Here is a 21,551-nt window from a genome sequence, read left to right on the forward strand (position 1 = left end):
TTTTCCCCAATTCTCTTGTCAAACTGTATTATCTATCTAGTCTAGCCGACGAGAGCTGAGGAGTTTAACTCCTCGCATTACAGCCATTGTTTCAATAGCCGACTAACAAGTGTTAGAGGAAATTTGAAAAAGTCGAAATCAAGTTATGAGATCAAGTTATACTCTTCGAAAGTATTGATCTCGGATTTTCTTCATCACATCTGGGATTACAGATATCGTGTAACGAATTTTAAATAAACGTAATTTTTTGGCTCTTTTTATAATAAAGGCATAACATCTGACATATCTTATTTCCTCTTCGAGATATCGTCACCTGAAAGCCTGAAAATTGGTTTTCCGTTAATTCATGTTTTGATTTGTTGTAATGATGTCTGTCGGTCCATCAACTTTAAGGGATGATATCTCAGCTATTACAGCAGATTTTAAATATAAAGGCGCAATGCTCGAAAATATTCAGTTTTTGTAAATTTATTATTGTTTAAAGCTTTAAGTATAATATCTCGAAGAAGTTAGATATATGCTAAGTCTTTATTTTAAAGGTGACATAATGAATTTTCTGATGTCATACATTTTTATAAATAAAGTTGTTTTGGCGCTGTTATAACGTCTTAAAAGAAGTTTTTTAAAGTTTCAGGGCACGATATCTTGGATCCCAGATGTGATGAAGAAATTCGCATTCAGCGCAGCTCAATGAAATCTCTGGGTTAAAAATTTATCGGCCTAATTAATCAAATAATCTATATCCTAAGATTGCATCCTTAATTGTATATTCCCAAGTACTTTTTTCACATTTTTTGTCGAAGTCTTCCAAGTAGTTTACAGTCCTCAGACATGAACATAAACAAAAAATTATCCACAAGGTCGAAAAGTTTGTTCGAAGAACTTATGTATTGATCTCCGTCAGTTAATGCCTGCGGTGTTTAACTAAAAGAATCTAATTTAGATAAGTCGATCAATAAGGTAAGTTTATTGCGTCTACCAAGGCTCTCAATTCCAAAAAAAAAAATAAGTTTGAAATGTCTTTGTGTGCACTATTCATTTCACACGCACTTCTTTCTCTCTCCCTGCTTTCACATGAATAATTGATTATTATTATTTTTTTTTAACCGGTGATTATAAAATATGTTTTTGACTAACTTGTGGTGATACACAGCTACTGTATGCCGCCGCTGACATCATCACTTATTTGCTAATTTTTAGCAAAGCTTAATTTTTCCCAGTGTGCCCACAGCATTATGCTAAATAATTGTCTGTAGATATAAACTAATAGTGAATGGACGCATATTAATTATAGTATTAATAATTATCATAAATAAGTCTTAATTAAAGCTTTCGAAAAAAAAGTAGCTAAAAGCATATATTTCTATTAAAAACTGATGATGATCACAAATCCACACAGACAGACAGACAATTGGCAAAACGCATTAAGAAATAAAAGATTTTTAAATAAATCATAGAGTTTTTTTCTTTTGGTTAAAACAACGGGCTTAACATCAAAGACCACCAAACACCTACGTGCTGTATTATATAGCTGAGATTTTTTTTCTTAATTTTCAAACTAATAGTTAATGTCAAATATATAATTTAATTAATTAACAAAATCAGTGAATTTGTAGAACAGCAATTTGTGTTTATTATTTTTAGTTTTCGTTCATTTTATTTAAATTTTAACTAATTGAGTTTGTGTCTTAAGTTTTTTGTTTATTTCTAATCTGTTGCTAATTAAAAAAAGACCACCTACTGTATTTAAAATAAGTTAATTCATTTTATATGTTAACACCATATTTTATGATATTATAAGAAAAATCATCGCATTTGTTTAAAAAAAAAAAAAGAGATTATGTGTATGCATATTTGAAAAGAAAAATGATGTTAAGCTGATGATCATTAAGCTTCAAACACAAATTATACTCTTAAAGTTAAACATCAAAAGGTTTAGTTTCAATTTCTTTTTTGGTTAAATTTAGGCTGATGTGTGACATTTGTGTATAAATAAATGAAATTTGTATGATAACATAAAAAATGCTTAAAACTGACATTTTCTATAGATCATTAACGAAAACGACAAATTAATCTTGTCATTGAAAACAACAAAAGAGTTTTGAGGGGAAATTGTTTTGTATTTTTTGTTTTTCTTTGTTTTTGTCTTTAGATAGATCACAAGATCTATTAACATAATTAATTAATGTTAATATTGTATTTGAAATTTGTAGATAAACCACAAAACACAACAATGGAGACTAAAAATGAACAATGAAAACAAGACTATTAAATTTGCATAAAACTGTGATCGACACTCTCATGTGGGCAGTTAATGACTCTTTTTTTGTGTGTGAGATTTTTTTTTTCGTTTTAATTTTATTTCAATACAGAAGTTCATTGAGACATTTGTTAATGTCTTTCGAGATGATTTGTTGAAAATTATAATACATAATAATAAAAAAAAATAGCTATAAATTATTTAGTGTAGTGTTTTTGTTTTGTTTTCAATAGAAAGTTGAACAATAATCGTGGCGTTTTAAAAATTCATTCATAACTACTTGATTTAAAACAAGTGAGAGTGTTTTATGTGATTATAATGAGTTTTGAAAATTTATTGCAAAATTTTGCACCTTGTTTTTAAATGAAGAATGCAGTACACAAACGAGTTAGAAATCAGGTTGAATGTCGGAATCTAGGGTTTACCACGTAACAACTCAAAAGGAAATATGCTTAGACCGAGACCTTCTATAAAATTGTAGTAAGGAGCACTAACAGAGAATAAAAAAGACTTTGTTATGTCAATTCTTCTAGCAAGGATACCAAATTGATAGTGTCCAATAGTAACCGCCATGTAGATGAATTAGGAATTTCAAATACATCAAAAATGTTGATATAACCTAAACCAAATCTATGGATCTACGCAAAATCACTTCGTCTCATATTCAGAAAGGTCAGATAAAATCCTCCTTCACTCATCTACTTAAGAAAAGAAAGTTTCTTGAAAAGACGCGTGAAGTGTCAATATTATCTGGAAAGGTTTTGTACAACTCCAATAATATAGTCTTAAATGCGTAATCTGTAAAACTGTATGAGCAGTAATTGTAATTAATTTTAACATTTAAAAATTTGTTCGTGTTTCATAAATATTCTTCCCGCTCAATAATGATTATGTACGATACCTCTTGTCTGAATGTGATACGATCAATATCTATGTCTAATTAATCTATGGAAGATACCATAAACTCATTTCTTCATTTTCTTTTAATTTTTAATTCATACTTTTCCTACTTTACTTCACTTTCATAAAAAATACTCATACATACAACTCTTATGTATATCCTTCTGTACCTTATCTAGGCGGCTTTTCATTAAAACGATTTTCTTATCTCTACTTTTTTATAAAAAACTTTCATATACATATGAATACTTTTGTGCTTAGTTTAAAAAATAATATTGTATAAGTTTTTAGTAGAAACGAAAAGAAAAAAAAAATTGATCCTTTGACCATAACGTTGCTGTGGCCTGCTTATACGTATTAAATAATCTAAATTTTTATCAGTTTGAAAGGCATTTTCTGGTAAATGACTTTAACTTTAATACATTTAGACAAGCATCTGTCTGTTAAACTATAAATACAAACTGGTGACTTATAATGACACTACCTTATTTTTTATTTAATTTTTTTCTCTTCTGAACAATTTTTTTTAGTTTTTCTGTTATTATTATTTGAAATCAACTCTAGTGGACAAACAGCAACCGCAAAGAAAACAGTCAACAAAAAAAATTTTACAGAAAAAAACTACAATAAATTTTGCTTTAAATAAATGTATGTGAATAAAGTTGTTTTTGAGAAGCTGTGTTAAATGGAGGAAAATGTAAAGGATTGGTTTCTTTAAAAGGAGGAGGGAAATTAGAAAAGTTCTAGAATTGCTGCGAAGTAAGTTGTGAAACAGTTCCTACTGTTTGAAAGTTTGAGGAGCGAACGATGTAACTAACTAACTAACTAACTAACTAACTAACTAACTACTAACTAACTAACTACTAACTAACTAACTAACTAACTAACTAACTAACTACTAACTAACTAACTAACTAACTAACTAACTAACTAACTAACTAACTAACTAACTAACTAACTAACTAACTAACTAACTAACTAACTAACTAACTAACTAACTAACTAACTAACTAACTAACTAACTAACTAACTACTAACTAACTAACTAACTAACTAACTAACTACTAACTAACTAACTAACTAACTAACTAACTAACTAACTAACTAACTAACTAACTAACTAACTAACTAACTAACTAACTAACTAACTAACTAACTAACTAACTAACTAACTAACTAACTAACTAACTAACTAACGAACGAACGAACGAAAGAACGAAAGAACGAACGAACGAACGAACGAAAACGAACGAAAACGAACGAACGAGCGAAGGAGCGAGCGAGCGAGCGAGCGAGCGAGCGAGCGAGCGAGCGAGCGAGCGAGCGAGAGCGAGCGAGCGAGCGAGCGAGCGAGCGAGCGAGCGAGCGAGCGAGCGAGCGAGCGAGCGAGCGACCGAGAGAGCGAGCGAGCGAGCGAGCGAGCGAGCGAGCGAGCGAGCGAGCGAGCGAGCGAGCGAGCGAGCGAGCGAGCGAGCGAGCGAGCGAGCGAGCGAGCGAGCGAGCGAGCGAGCTAGCGAGCGAGCGAGCGAGCGAGCGAGCGAGCGCGAGCGAGCGAGCGAGCGAGCGAGCGAGCGAGCGAGGAGCGAGCGAGCGAGCGAGCGAGCGAGCGAGCGAGCGAGCGAGGAGCGAGCGAGCGAGCGAGCGAGCGAGCGAGCGAGCGAGCGAGCTACGAGCGAGGATCGAGCGAGCGATCGATCTATCTATCTATCTATCTATCTATCTATCTATCTATCTATCTATCTATCTATCTATCTATCTATCTATCTATCTATCTATCTATCTATCTATCTATCTATCTATCTATCTATCTATCTATCTATCTATCTATATATCTAACTAAATATGTAATTAACATACTAACGAACTAACTTACTAACAAACTAACTTACTAACAAACTAATTGTAATTGTAATTGGGAGCTTGAGTTGCTCCTAATTACGTATTTTTCAAGATATTGTAGAGTTCAACAACGTTGTACATAATGCCTCTAGTTTAGAGTATTCAAACTTTTTGGGCTGACCCGGGCAATCTTTAACTTCGGAACACACTGACATTAAGCTTTGATGACCAATCGGTTTGCTTCAACAGTACTTTATATAAAGTTTTACATCTATAATGTTATACAAATAATGCTTTTATTTGAATTCAATAGTAACATTTCATTCTTTCAAATCCCTTTACTCAAATAGCAATATATGCGATAATATTACAACAACAACAACGACAAATAGCAGCAGCAGTCGCAAAAAAATGAGCGCAAATAAAAAAATATGCCGCTCGTAACATTGATGCTGATACAAACTGTCATCAGAATTCATTTAAAGATTTTTTTCCTTTGTCGTATTGTCGTCGTCGTATTTTTAAGATAAACATTTAATGACAGCTTAAGCTGAAGCCAAGTAAATTTTTTTTCGTATTTTAAAATCCCCAACAGAAAAAATAAATAAACCAAAAAATTACTTAAGACAACAGAAAATATTTTATGATTTTTTTAAATAGCATCAAAAAAATTTGAAAATCTTTATTAAAAATTTCAACCAAAAAAAAAAAAGAAAAAAGAGATTTTTTCTCGTCAGTTGTGGTTGGAAGTGGTTTAATGAAATGTAGTATTTGTTTTACTTATTTCACAAGTTGTTGTTTTATTATTTATTTATTTTTGTTTTTATTTTTTTTAATTTTTTAATATTTGTGTGAAAAATAAACAATAAAAAAACACAAGACAGACAGACAGACCCTAATACAAAAACTCAACTTGTTAAATATTTGTATTGTCTTAGATTTTGTTTGTTAAACATTTATTTATTTGTGTTTTTAATTTTTTTTTACATTTCGTTAATTTAGCAGAGGAGTTTGTTTTGTTTTATTTAACTTTCAGATGATGTGACGCTGATGATGATGATGAGAAAACCTACAGGAAAAATAAAAAACACGTGAAATTTTAAACAAACCCATCATAAAATTCGTATCCATACGAAAAATAAAACACACAATGCCATGAAGAAATTATTTAAAAAAAAACTCCATTATTAAACAAAGAAAACAAAGTATAAAATCAAACAATATTTAAAGAAAAAGTTTATTTAATGTTACTTTATGGAAGATGTGTGAGAATGTGGTTAAATATTTGTTAATGCATCAAAATTCTTTTGGAGCCATATTAATCACAGAGACATGAATAATAAATATTTGGGACGCACAGTAATTTTCTTTAAAGATTAAAATGATTATAAAGATTATATAAAGTGTGTTCAAGTAGTTTTTATTTTTAAGGCTGAATGCGATTATGAATGACAGTTAGTTTGTGTAAATAAATTTAATTTGTTTAAAAAATTCAGCTAATTGCATATGCATCGTTGGTTTTTTAAGGAATTGTAGAGTGGCGGTCTGAAATCTAAAGACTTTTATTTGGAATGATTTTTTTTTATAGCTAATTTACGGAATTCTTTTGGAACTACATTTTATAACTAAATAAAATGAAATTAACTAAACATTCCAGTTGAATGGAATCCCTTGGTGGAGAAGAGGGGAAATATAACCCAAATTAGCAAAAATCGAATCAGATCACGATGCTTCAATATCCTTATCTTTTGCTACATTAAAACAAATCAATAAGTTCACGAATGTGAAAATTTCTGGAATCCCAGTTGAGATCTCTACACCCGAAACAATTGAACAAAAATCATGATATGGTATTGACCGATAGGATATTTAAAGTAAGAGAGATTGTATTACAGCATTACCCTCCGTAAGTTTTGGAGAAGGTATATTGAAGCAAGATTTACATAAATGACAGTATCCGAACCGTTTGATTCTCTTGAATATATTGAGATCAACGACATCTATCATTTCATTTGAAGTCCTTATTTAAGAGAAGTTTACAATCTCTCTAACTGGAATGTGTATAAGTTTTTATACAGTCGTTACGAAAACATTTGGTAGAATAGGAGGTAGCATCAAGGAATATGGAATATAACGGTTACAGCCTTCAAACTGATATTGCCGGTAGGGATTTTCTAGTTTATACTGATACTCAAGTTTCCGCTATTAAATCCCATCTAGATTAGTGAATGATGAAAGACTTAATAATAACACTCATGAGGGTGAAATGACGCAAGCCATATTTGTCAACAAGGCCTAATGTATCTTATGATACTCCCTGATAGCCACCGACATCCCCAAATAAGATTGAAAGATTCAATGATAACACCTTAGTGGATAAAATGACCAGAATCAATCTTGCAAATGTTAACAGTTCTATCCACCATCCACCATTTCATTATTCTTTCGCCCAGTCCTCGTTGCATTGAACGCTTTCGCATTGGTCAGGCTAACTTCCTCAAGATCTCTTTCTCTCTCTCCTTTAAAGCAAGTATATTCGTTCTTTGACGATTATACTTGAGTGTCTTACTTTTGGGAGAGTATTCGGTCTTATCACCTCATATCACCCTAATAGCGTTCTGGCTGTGGATAAATATGCCATATTTATTACAATCCAGTTTACATATTCCAACGCAATCGTACGGACTTCTGTCTGAATGTTGTAGACGTTTATTATATTTCTGTTTCTGAGGTTTTTAATGTAGAACCCCAGTTTAGAACTATTCTTAACTCATTCCTACGGGTATTTCTCTAATGTACCGCTGGACCATAATATTCTATTAGGGATCAATGTTTCAAAGTTTTCGGCATATTTTGTGTCTGTTATGAGATCAAATGTCCTTAGAACATTCAAACGAACTCGCTTTTATCAAGGACCGCGGAAATCAAGATCAGTAGTTGCTGTTACATTTGTGGGAATCACGGAAATCGCTTATTCTTTGAATTTCTCAATCTTCATTTATGAAGAAAAAGATTCCTATCTCAGTTGTCAAGCTCTAAACATTATCGTTATTTCCGATTTCCCTAAACATTTTGTTCTATATAAATAAGGTGGTGGTTTTGGTTTGTATGACACCTACAACGCTAGAAGTGACACTTTCGACGTTCAATTGAATAGCCTTAAAGCAGAAGAGCTGAGTAAGTTGAAATTTCAACTTGCTAAGCGCGTTTCACAATCATTTATCAAAAGAAACGTCTGGCCAATCGAAAATTTCTTATTTTGAACCCTGAAATAGATCACGTCATTTAACATTGCTAGTATATGGCCGTTTACACAGAAACGATTGACGATAATTATGTTTAAACGAATTAATATAAATATCTTTAATATATCCAATAACTTGATTTATCCGAAAAAAACCTTTAAGAAATCCTTTCCTTTCTATCCCATACCCACATTATTAACTACAGCTATAATGCAGACTCTTAATTTACTTTTTTAGCTCAATTATGCCCGTATGCCTTACAAAGATTAAGTACTTTTTTTTCCAACATTTTTCATACCTCCCTGCCTACTGCATTTACTTTATCTTGAATACAAAAACCACCTTTAATTCATTTCAAGAATAACGTTGAAACAACAACAGCCACAAAAAAAATGAAACAAAAAAAAAAATCGAGAAAATTAATATTGTGAAAACATTTAATTTTGCAAATAGTTGTATATTTGCTTACGCAGATATGCATCATTTAAGTCAAGCCCCACACCACAAACTTGGTGATCTTCATCATCAACAGCGGCAGCCAGTATCCACATGCTTTTAAGTAAAAGGTTTTGTGGCAACAACAACAAAACTAAAACAAAAACATTTAAGTCATGCCAAAAAAAAAAAAATTGTAACAACAACAGAACGAAAGTCACAAGGTAAAATTCTTTAATAAAACCATTCAACATTTATATAAAAACACTACAGATACGATCAAGCCAAAAAAAAAAAAAAATAAAATAAAAACGATATTTGCTATGTATGGCTACAAATATCTACATGCAGCAATGAAAAACTACTACTGACAAACTTCTTACATATAAAGTTGCTGCATGCAACGAATGATCTTGTTGTTATTGTAGTTGTTGCTTTTAGTGTTATTGTTGCTATTAAAGTTGTTGGGTGATGTTTGTGCCTCTGGTGGTAGTAAATGTTGTATGACTGAGTGTTTTTTGGTTGTTGTTGTTGTTGCTGTTGTTCGATACAAGTTATTAAGCGTCAAACAACAGCAACAACAGTAATAATAACAAAAAAAAAGAAACGTTTTAGGAAAATACATAAAACAAAAAAAAAAATTTATTTCAGAAACAAGTGAGTCAGTTGTGAGTTGATCTATGGCGATTTTATGTCTCCCTAAAATATTTGTTAGTAGAAACAAAAAACTTATATAGTATTGACCGAATATATATATCGTCCAGTGTTCAGAAACTCAGTTTCCTGACGTAATTCGTATGAATTTTCCAATCAATGTTCTCTAATTAGATCTAACTTCGGTGAAAGCCTGACAATGTCAAAGAAAGTACTACTTAGTTTCTCTATACTCCCTACATGCTCAACATTCATCTGGATCCGCACGTGCAATTTTGAATAATACGTGCCATCAGATTAACCTCAGACTTGCTTATTTTAAGGAGGCTTCTCGTCCTGCTCCTATTAGGGTCACCCCACCTTTTTATTATTCTAAGAGACCTTATGGGTTTCTCTCACCCATATTTTTAAATCTGCCCTGTCTCGAGCAACCCTTTAAAAATAAGATTTAAGATTTTCTTAAAATTTGGATGATAGAATCCAAATAAACATGTTTTAATATAGATCACATATCCGAGGCGTTCCCACGACTATCGGAACTTTGCTCCGAAACGATCCGAGTCATACCAAGAGAAACTGTATCAAACGAAAGTTTATTTCACACTGTTACTACATATCCGAGGCCTCATTTTTTTATTCACCGAATCCTTATTCGGTGAAGCATTGTGCGGAACGAATGATCTCTTGTTTAGACAAAAATAACCTAAAATAGCATTGAACTTTGACAACACGCCCTAAATATATATCTAAAGCAGAAACGAATGGCATAGACACGATTGTATATAGTACAGTTTTTACGAAATCAGATCTTTGGGTTCTTGAAATATCAGAATTTATAATGATCAAGTTATCAGGCGATAGTCAATTGTTGGGCTGTCTACTTCAGGTTATTATAGGACTGTAAAACCCAAGTTGTCTGAATTTTGGCACGTGTTAGACGGTCTTTTCAGAAGTCCGTTTTGGCATTATTTTCAGATGTTATAAATTATAAAAAGTTGCATCTTCTGATAGGAGGATGGAAAAGTGTTTAACGACGAATTCAAGATATAATCAGGTCTAATGTTGGATGTTGTTATTAAGAAAAAAAAGCTAAAGTATATTCAAAATACATCCTAATCTAGATCTTAAAGTATAAAAAAGGAATTTTCAATTATATTTTCACGGTCTACTCCAGAAAAGATAGGAATTATAAAGAAGCTAAACGCGAGGTTATTAAACAAAGCTATGAAATACTCCGTACTGGACCTGTTGGAATGCATTCAGGAATTGACCTGATCAGCAGATCAGACCTCAGAAGAAAAGGGTGCATTAATTGTATAATGGGACGTTACTTAAATGGCGAAGGACTATATAGCCCAAGTTTTTACCCAGCAGCTATGAACTAGTCAACTCAGAGCCATCAGTTGGCTATTCTTCTTTCATAATCATTATATTACTTATGCATCCAAACTACCTCATACCTACTATAGAGGTACCAGCATACATAATGAAGCTTGAAAGAAGTAACAAAAAATTGGTATGAAAACTTCAAGAGAATATGAGCGCACGTTTTTTTATGAAATATTACCCTGAGGGCGGTACAATTTCGATGCATTTACAACATCCAGGGTGTCGGTAATTATAGGGAGTTTATGTCTGCGATTTCATTATAATACCTTTTTTTAGGCAGTGTATAGTTGTTATTATTGATGTTGTTGCTGTTGTTATTATTATTGTGGACTATTGATTGCTGAATTAAGTTGAAAGCCAGACAGACATTTACAAATGGACAAAAGAATCAAACGAACGGACAGACAGACATACAAAACCATAAGATAATAAAGATCGAACATATTTTGATTTTCAGCTCCTACATACAATGATGCATATAGTTTAATATTTCATTTTTTTTTTTTTTTTTTTGTAAATGTTAAGAAAAGATAAAAAATATGCTGGGTAATCTTAAGAGATGGTAGAAAAATATTAAATGTTCGATAAAAAAATTAAGAATTTTTTTAAGATATTTTTGTTTTCATGTTGTTTCTTGATTAAGCTAAGAAAAATAGGGAGTGTTTCAATTTTTTCTCCTTTAACAATAATTATGGATTTTTCAATTGTTGTACTTTTTTTATAATGAAACAATAAAAGCAAAAAGGGCTTTTACTATAACACAACAAATTACTGAGAATCATCATTAAGTCCATATTAAAGTAAATTATTATTGTTTTTAACTTAAAGCGTTATTTTTAGTGAAAAGTAAGAAAAAACAGAGTTTCATTTGCATAATGATAAGGTTTAAGTTCCATTTTATAAAAACAAATTTCATTTAAATTCATTAAAAAATTGCCCTCCCTTTTTGTTCTCAAAACAAATTTCATATAAAAAATGCATTCTTTTTTGTTTTTGTCTTCTTAATTTAAATTCAATTAATTTCATATCTTAACATTATTAGTTGATTCATACGAATAATTTAGCTTAATTACTTAAAAATCAACAAATTTTATAAAAAAAAAGGTATTGCAAAACAAAAACATCAAGGTGGCGTTTAAAGATAAATGTCCGATGATAGTGTCGGAAATACTTGACAACCACAAAAGGTGCTGTTATCTTTAATCGAAAGAAATACCTTTTTTGTCTTTCCAGCTTCTTCCTTATTTGTGTGTGAGTTTTTTTTATCACAAATTCAATGGTTAAAAATAAGGAGTGCAAAATTTGGAAAAATGTTTACAAATTTCATATGTTGAGAAAAAAGAATGCTTAAAATTAGAGATCGTATATAGATTGGGGAAAAAGAGATATTTTTATGTGAGAAGCAATACGATATGTTAATGCTGATCTTTTTAAAGCATTACTCTTTGACTTAGTAATTTTTGTAAGGAACAGTATTTATATAAAAAGCAACTCGTTCTATAAGCCATATTCCAGTCTTTAGTCTAGATTGTTCTGCAATATAATCTAGTCTATAGTCTAGTCTATAGTCTAGTCTATAGTCTAGTCTATAGTCTAGTCTATAGTCTAGTCTAGTCTATAGTCTAGTCTAGTCTAGTCTAGTCTAGTCTATAGTCTAGTCTATAGTCTAGTATATAGTCTAGTCTATAGTCTAGTCTATAGTCTAGTATATAGTCTAGTCTATAGTCTAGTCTATAGTCTAGTCGATAGTTTAGTCTATAGTCTAGTCGATAGTCTAGTCGATAGTCTAGTCGATAGTCTAGTCTATAGTCTAGTCTATAGTCCAGTCTATAGTCTAGTCTATAGTCTAGTCTATAGTCTAGTCTATAGTCTAGTCTATAGTGTAGTCTATAGTGTAGTCTATATTCTAGTCTATAGTCTAGTCTATATTCTAGTCGATAGTCTAGTCTATAGTCTAGTCTATAGTCCAGTCTATAGTCTAGTCTATAGTCTAGTCTATAGTCTAGTCTATAGTCTAGTTTATGGTCTAGTCTATAGTCTAGTTTATAGTCTAGTCTATAGTCTAGTCTATAGTCTAGTCTATAGTCTAGTCTATAGTCTATTCTATAGTCTAGTCTATAGTCTAGTCTATAGTCTAGTCTATAGTCTAGTCTATAGTCTAGTCTATAGTCTTGTCTATAGTCTAGTCTATAGTTTAGTCTAGTCTATAGTCTAGTCTAGTCTATAGTCTAGTCTACAGTCTTGTCTACAGTCTAGTCTATAGTCTAGTCTATAGTCTAGTCTATAGTCTAGTCTATAGTCTAGTCTATAGTCTAGTCTATAGTCTAGTCTATAGTCTAGTCTATAGTCTAGTCTATAGTCTAGTCTATAGTCTAGTCTATAGTCTAGTCTATAGTCTAGTCTATAGTCTAGTCTATAGTCTAGTCTATAGTCTAGTCTATAGTCTAGTCTATAGTCTAGTCTATAGTCTAGTCTATATTCTAGTCTATATTCTAGTCTATTGTCTAGTCTATATTCTAGTCTATAGTCTAGTCTATAGTCTATTCTATAGTCTAGTCTACAGTCTAGTCTATAGTCTAGTCTATAGTCTAGTCTATAGTCTAGTCTATAGTCTAGTCTATAGTCTAGTCTATAGTCTAGTCTATAGTCTAGTCTATAGTCCAGTCTATAGTCTAGTCTATAGTCTAGTCTATAGTCTAGTCTATAGTCTTGTCTATAGTCTAGTCTATAGTCTAGTCTATATTCTAGTCTATAGTCTAGTCTATAGTCTAGTCTATAGTCTAGTCTATAGTCTAGTCTATAGTCTAGTCTATAGTCTAGTCTATAGTCTAGCCTATAGTCTAGTCTATAGTCTAGTCTATAGTCTAGTCTATAGTCCAGTCTATAGTCCAGTCTATAGTCTAGCCTATAGTTTAGTCTATAGTCTAGTCTATAGTCTAGTCTATAGTCTAGTCTATAGTCTAGTCTAGTCTAGTCTATAGTCTAGTCTATAGTCTAGTCTAAAGTCTAGTCTATAGTCTAGTCTATAGTCTAGTCTATAGTCTAGTCTATAGTCTAGTCTATAGTCTAGTCTATAGTCTAGTCTATAGTCTAGTCTATAGTCTAGTCTATAGTCTAGTCTATAGTCTAGTCTATAGTCTAGTCTATAGTCTAGTCTATAGTCTAGTCTATAGTCTAGTCTATAGTCTAGTCTATAGTCTAGTCTATAGTCTAGTCTATAGTTAGTCTATAGTCTAGTCTATAGTCGTCTATAGTCTAGTCTATAGTCTAGTCTATAGTCTAGTCTATAGTCTAGTCTATAGTCTAGTCTATAGTCTAGTCTATAGTCTAGTCTATAGTCTAGTCTATAGTCTAGTCTATAGTCGTCTATAGTCTAGTCTATAGTCTAGTCTATAGTCTAGTCTATAGTCTAGTCTAGTCTAGTCTATAGTCTAGTATAGTCTAGTCTATAGTCTAGTCTATAGTCTAGTCTATAGTCTAGTCTATAGTCTAGTCTATAGTCTAGTCTATAGTCTAGTCTATAGTCTAGTCTATAGTCTAGTCTATAGTCTAGTCTATAGTCTAGTCTATAGTCTAGTCTATAGTCTAGTCTAGTCTAGTCTATAGTCTAGTCTATAGTCTAGTCTATAGTCTAGTCTATAGTCTAGTCTATAGTCTAGTCTATAGTCTAGTCTATAGTCTAGTCTATAGTCTAGTCTATAGTCTAGTCTATAGTCTAGTCTATAGTCTAGTCTATAGTCTAGTCTATAGTCTAGTCTATAGTCTAGTCTATAGTCGTCTATAGTCTAGTCTATAGTCCTAGTATATAGTCTAGTCTATAGTACTAGTCTATAGTCTAGTCTATAGTCTAGTCTATAGTCTAGTATAGTCTAGTCTATAGTCTAGTCTATAGTCTAGTCTATAGTCTAGTCCTATAGTCTAGTCTATAGTCTAGTCTATAGCTAGTCTATAGTCTAGTCTATAGTCTAGTCTATAGTCTAGTCTATAGTCTAGTCTATAGTCAGTCAATCTATAGTCTAGTCTATAGTCTAGTCTATAGAGTCAGTCTATAGTCTAGTCTAGAGTCCTAGTTCTATAGTCTAGTCTATAGTCTAGTCTATAGTCTAGTCGATTAGTCTAGTCTATAGGTCTAGTCTAATAGTCTAGTCGATAGTCTAGTCTATAGTCTAGTCTATAGTCTAGTCTATAGTCTAGTCTATAGTCTAGTCTATAGTCTAGTCTATAGTCTAGTCGATAGTCTAGTCTAGTCTAGTCTATAGTCTAGTCTATATTCTAGTCTATAGTCTAGTCTATAGTGTAGTCTATAGTCTAGTCTAGTCTATAGTATAGTACCAAAAAACTTAAAACACATATCAGAAAAATTATCCTAATTTATCTTTATTATAACCGATCGTCACTTTGGTCCCAAAAGTGAAAATTTTTTCACCTTTTATATTTTCATTAAAAACCATAATTTAACATACATCTTCAACAATAATTTTGCATTTCTTTTGTTCCACACGTTTTTCTGCAATAGCCCAAGAAATTCAGGTAGTCACCCATTTTTATACATTAGTTGACACTTAAATGAAATAAATCCCCGATTGAAAAGGGATGTGGCAAATTATGTTTGCAAAAATTTTCTTTTATTTTTTTTATGATTAACAAGCTCAGCTTTTCGATTGTTTTGTTAGAATCTTTTTGTTCTTTAGAAATGTTTGAGTGCCTTGTACTTGATAAATGTACACTTGAAAGTATTGTTAATACAGAGGAGTATGAGTTGAATAGAGTTCTACTTCATTGAGTTTTTTGTTAGATTTTTAACAATGAATAAATGAATGAATGAATGAAGCATGATGATTTTAATAATGCCGCCTTTGTTTAAATGGTGGTAGTTGTGTTGTTTTTTTTTTTTTATTCTAACAAAAGATCTAGTTCTGGTTATTGTAAGCAGGGTTTTAATAGCCAATAATAAGTTAAAATAATTGTGAAACTACTTAATCATATGCATGATTTGTTTTTGAAAATTTGGCAGTTGGTGAGTATTGAAATAGTCTGGTGGTAGTTTAAAGTACTTAGGAATTTCAATTGAAAATATCTATAATAATTTGGAATTTTAAGTCCTTCAGAAGATCTAGAAAAGGAGAAAAATGGGCAAAAGGCAAATGATCAAGTTGTAATCGCAAATATTTTAATAGAAATTTAAACATACCGGGATCATCGTGTAATTTTTGCACTGAGATCTTAATTTTACAAAAGGTTTAACAAGTGTAATACTACTACTGGGCCCATATAGGTTATGTTTACCATTTATGATCAGTTTGTGATCAGGGTACTCATAATATTCCCACTTTTTCTAGATTTTGGACAACACTTATCCAATGCTAATAAAACTTTTGAAGTATATTTCTGGTCTTTGATCTTGTACCATAACTTCTAGGAGTCTGTTTTCTAAACAGAATACGCTGGGAACAGCTAGTTTAAACTATTGTGGTTTAACTAGATTCTGTAAAGTTTATAGAACTTAATAGAATACAACCATACATATATTCTAACAAATTACTCATATTACTTTTTTTAAACAACAAAATGTTAACAACACTTCTTGGTCTTTTTAGCACACAATAACGGTATTTTTTCCTATAATTGTCAACTTTTTTGACAAGATGTTTTGATCGCTCTACAAAGTCACTCTAATATATAAAATATCAAACGCTTTGTTTGTTATATTCTTTGTGTAACTTAAGTCATTGTAAAATAGAAACTAGAAATAGTGCTTGGTACTAAACTTTAAATGCAAGTAATATAAAAAATACCCATACATAGATACACAAATAAAGATTATATTAAGCCACATAAGAAGCTTTAACTTACCGTTTGTAGTTTTATTTCCAGTTGTTGTTGTTGCTTTTTAATATTTTTGCAATTTTTACTTTTTGTTTTATATGCACAAGTAGTAGTTATAGTTTTGCATTTTATCTTTTCTCTGTTGAATTCTTTAGCAGCGCTTTTATGTAGTTTCAGGTGACAAGTTGTAAATACAATTGTAATTGTAACTTTGTAATTTATAGAAGAAGAAGAAGAAGAAACAGCTACAAAATAAAAGTAGCAAATATAACAAAGTGTTTATTACTAGGGCTTCTTAAGAATATAATATAGAATGTGCGTGCATGTGGCGTCGTCATCAACATCATTATGGTAGACGACTTTGTTTGATGACTCTGGGGTGGTGGTTGGTTCGCCAACTAGTTGGTTTGAATTTCGACTGCAAAAAAAAAGGGGAGACACACATTAAACATGTAAAATAACATATTGAATTTCATTGTTGTAAAAAAAAGAACATGTAATTCTTGTATATTTAAAGGTCTTTTTTTTATAAGTTTTGCAGTCTTTTGACTGCTGGCAATAGCTTTACATACTTTTAGTTCTTTAATGTTTTATGTTAAATATTCTTAACAAATAAATAAACAACTAAAATCTAAGTAAAATGAAATGCTTCAACGCCATCCAAGTATTTAGTTCGCTTTGGTGTTATTGCTTTAGGCCACATCAACTAATTAATAGTTTTAAATTAAGCTTAGCTTTTGCTGCTGATAACCAAAAGAAACAGCAACAAGCAACACAGCAGAAAAATAAGTAATAATGCAAAGAGGAAAATGTTTCATGTCTTCAAAAGATTAAACGCATTAAACTTTTACCCATTTGACTTGTAGTGTAGGGTAAGGAATTGCGAAATAAAAAAGTTTAAAAATAAAGAAATAAATAAATGTTCACTTCATATTGAATGCATGGTTAAATTTACTTAAGATAACACATGTCATTTAAGATTTTTTTCATATGAGTCTTTTTCTTTTTTGAGAAAGAGATAATAAAATGTTTTTGTATGGGTTTTGTGGAGTAGACATAGGATCTGGGTAAGGCTAAACATATTTTTGAAATTATTATAAACCTAAAAATTCAGAAATAATTTTATTGCATTTTGCGTATGTGAAAAAATGGAGAAAAAATAAAATTTCAATTGATAACGTGAATCAAAATGAATGTGTGTGTTGATGTGAAATTTATACACAGAGCGAAATTGAAGGAATTTTTAATAAACTGTAAATATGTAAATGTAGAAACTGACTCTGTTAATTATTATCAAAACTATTGCTGAAACGAATACTTATAGCTCATTACAGTGGTTATTTACGATTAAGTAATTTTATGAAGTTGACTTTATAGCGGAGCTATACTGTGACTAGTTATGAGCCGCTTTGGAAAACATTGTAATTGATTTCGGTAGGTTATTGGTTAGTGTTATAGGTTTAAAGGTCGTGAGTTCGATTCCGATGTGGCGTACTGGTAAGGGAGCGCACAAAAGGCTTGATTGTGATTGTCTAGGTTTAATTTCTTTGGATTTGATGTAACATGCATCCTCCTTCCCAATGAACGAACAAACGAATTAACTAACTAACTAACTAACTAACTAACTAACTAACTAACTAACTAACTAACTAACTAACTAACTAACTAACTAACTAACTAACTAACTAACTAACTAACTAACTAACTAACTAACTAACTAACTAACTAACTAACTAACTAACTAACTAACTAACTAACTAACTAACTAACTAACTAACTAACTAACTAACTAACTAACTAACTAACTAACTAACTAACTAACTAACTAACTAACTAACTAACTAACTAACTAACTAACTAACTAACTAAGTAACTAACTAAGTAACTAACTAATCAACTAACTAATTAACTAACTAACTAACTAACTAACTAACTAACTAACTAACTAACTAACTAACTAACTAACTAACTAACTAACTAACTAACTAACTAACTAACTAACTAACTAACTAACTAATTAACTAACTAACTAACTAACTAACTAACTAATTAACTAATTAACTACCTAACTACCTAACTAACTAACTAATTAACTAACCCAAAATGTATTTTGAGTGAAAATTTATTTTTTTTAGTAAAATATCGGAACATTGGAATTGATTTTTAGATTTTTATTTTTTTTTTTTTTTTTTTTTTGATATATAGTGAAAATTTTGATTTTAGTAAAAATTGGGATTTTAACCAAAATTTTGATTTTTCGAAATATGTAAATGTTTTATGAAAATGTTGATTTTAGTGAAAAACTTAGTTTTTTTTTCGTAAAATTTTAATTTTTAGAGCAAATTTGGATTTTGGTAATAATTTTGATATTTTGTAAAAATTTTGATATTTTGTATTTTTAATAAAAAATTAAAATTTAAGTTTTAAGGGAAAATTTATTTTTTATTTTTAGTGAAATATTTTAAGTTCAGCCAAATAATTTAAAAAAAAAAAAATCTCTATACTTCGAAATTTGATTTCAAACGGAAAAATTAAAAAGGAGTTTTTAATGTACGAAGAAAATTTTTAGATAAAAATATCATTTCATTGATTGACTTCTAATATTCGGATAAAATATCTATTGAACAAAGAAGTTAATGGAACAAAAAACTTTAATCAGAGAATCATTCAAGGGATATTGATGAGTCAGTTTTCTGTAAGAGATAATGTGCTATAATATTTCAAGTTAATCTGGTTTTAATTTTATTAATTTCTTTTTAAGTAAGGCAATCATAACGTGAGCAAAATAGCTTTAAAAAAAATAAGTAAATCTTTTTTAAATGTTTTGATATTTTATAAAAAAAAGTATCAAAACATAAACAAAAAAGAATAATATCACAAACTAGATATTATTATTAAACTACATTATGCCTTAAGCTTAATACAAAATATACCTTTTGAAACTCATCTAATTATTGACCCTATATTATTTAAATATACATAGTATATCTTAGTAGATCCCTTAAGGTAACAATATTACTTCTCCAGGGCTTCAATTTATTAAAATGTACCACAAGACAACTTATAATACACATTATACAAGGTCATTTAGTGTTATCTTAATTAACCTTTTTTAAACATGAGCAACCAACGTACCCACTCTACTCCACTTTAAACAATTTAACAAGTAAAAAATCAATCAATTTTTTCTTAAATGACTACATAAATTGATTTTAAATATATTACAAGATATTCATGATTGAATAAATTTAATAATGCCAACCTATAATTTATGAAAAGTGCATTTTACAAGTGTACACAGATACTACACACTTGCATACATACTACCACATTTATTAACATACATATTTGAGTAATGCTCCATTTAAAACAAATTTAAGCTAATGAACCCTTTTACTTAAATATAATCTCATATTCAGTGTGTTATCAATTGCAGTGATGGACGGACAAAAAAATATAAGAAATCTAAAGGGAACTAAACAGACAAACCTGAAACAAACAAAAAAGTGGCAGCTAAAAGCATCCAACAGCAACAACATCTACGACTTCAAACCTCAAACAATAAAAGCCGACCACAAAAATAAACCTGACAACCAAGAGAGCAAAAGCAACCACAGTCAACGAAGCAGCAAAAAATACAATACCAAAGACAATTCAAAAACTACAAACAAATCTATTGATATGGACAGTGGCTGAAACTGAATCCCAACAGCTGCTGTTCAACGTAATCTTTTTCATTTTTTTATGTCTGTCTTAATATCTCTGCTCCGATACTCCTTGTACTTTTAAATTGTTTGCCAAAGCTACACACAGGGTTCGCCCATGAATATCTACCCAAATATGCTTTGTGAAGGATGTTCGTTTATGATGATGATGAGCGAGGAGTGCAAGGAAATAGGAACATAAAGGTATAAAACAAAAAATTATTTAAATTCATTTCGACACATTAAGACACAAAGTCTCCATAAATGATGAACTATAGTAATATAATGGTAACCATAATATTAAAGACAACAAATATAAAGAAACACAACATCAAACAAATATTGAGGAGAGGCAACAACAGGAACTTGTACTAAAGGAAAAATAATGTAGGAAAAGAGTTAAGAAACTCTGGTGCAGGAGTGCAGTTGGTATTATAAGATAGTGGTTCCAAGACCAGCCTATATATTGTTTATAATCCAGACTATATATATATATATATATATATATATATATATAGATATAAACAGCCTATAGATTGTCTATAGTCCGGACTATAGATTGTTTATAGTCCAAACTACTTATTGTCTATAGTCCAGACTATAGATTGCCTATAAGCCAGACTATAGATTGTCTATAATACTGACAATAGATTGTCTATAATCCAGACTATAGATTGTCTATAGTCCAGACTATAGATTGTCTATAGTCCAGACTATAGATTGTATATAGTCTAGACTATAGATTGTATATAGTCCAGACTATAGATTGTATATAGTCCAGACTATAGAAGATGTGATAGTCAATTGCAATTACGGAACCACTGCGTTCCCTACAATACAAATTATAAACAAAAACAACAACCACAACAAACACTGTAGACAGCGAGGAGAATAGTATAGAACGAATTGTATGCGAATGTTGGAGATGCATACATGGATATTCCTGGAACTGACAATGAGTGCGCCTACGTGTGTAGCAAATGGGCGGACAGACATTAAAACATATAGGCACATTTTATACACGTATTATACTCCGTTTTTTCCTTTACTTCAGCTTCATCTTCTTAAAATGTTTCCTTGCTACAAGCCGGCAAATTACAGTGTTGCACATGTTAAGCTTAATGGAGCCTCAAAATAACATTTTTTTTGCCTTTTCGTTCCTTTACCCATGCAGACCGAAGCGACTTGCAGCAAAAACTTAAATATTGCATAAAAATAATTCTTAAGGCAGCTGTGTATGTTGCTGAGCTTCCTTTGCCTGGGTAATTCCTTTGAAAAATTATATAGTTTTACTTATGG

General features: G+C 30.7%; 1 long non-coding RNA gene across 1 annotated transcript in view; it reads right to left on the reverse strand.

Moving 5' to 3' along the window:
* Positions 1–21,551, reverse strand: part of LOC119605113 — a 176,609-nt gene that overhangs the window by 153,467 nt on the left and 1,591 nt on the right. The window contains exon 2 of the long non-coding RNA XR_005231563.1: positions 16,576–16,966. This is a non-coding gene — a long non-coding RNA (uncharacterized LOC119605113). The remainder of the gene's footprint in view (positions 1–16,575; positions 16,967–21,551) is intronic.

This window comes from Lucilia sericata, unplaced genomic scaffold (genome assembly GCF_015586225.1).
Source record: "Lucilia sericata isolate MDLA Ls3-8-SP2 unplaced genomic scaffold, ASM1558622v1 Contig000457F_arrow, whole genome shotgun sequence".
NCBI classification, from domain to species: domain Eukaryota; kingdom Metazoa; phylum Arthropoda; class Insecta; order Diptera; family Calliphoridae; genus Lucilia; species Lucilia sericata.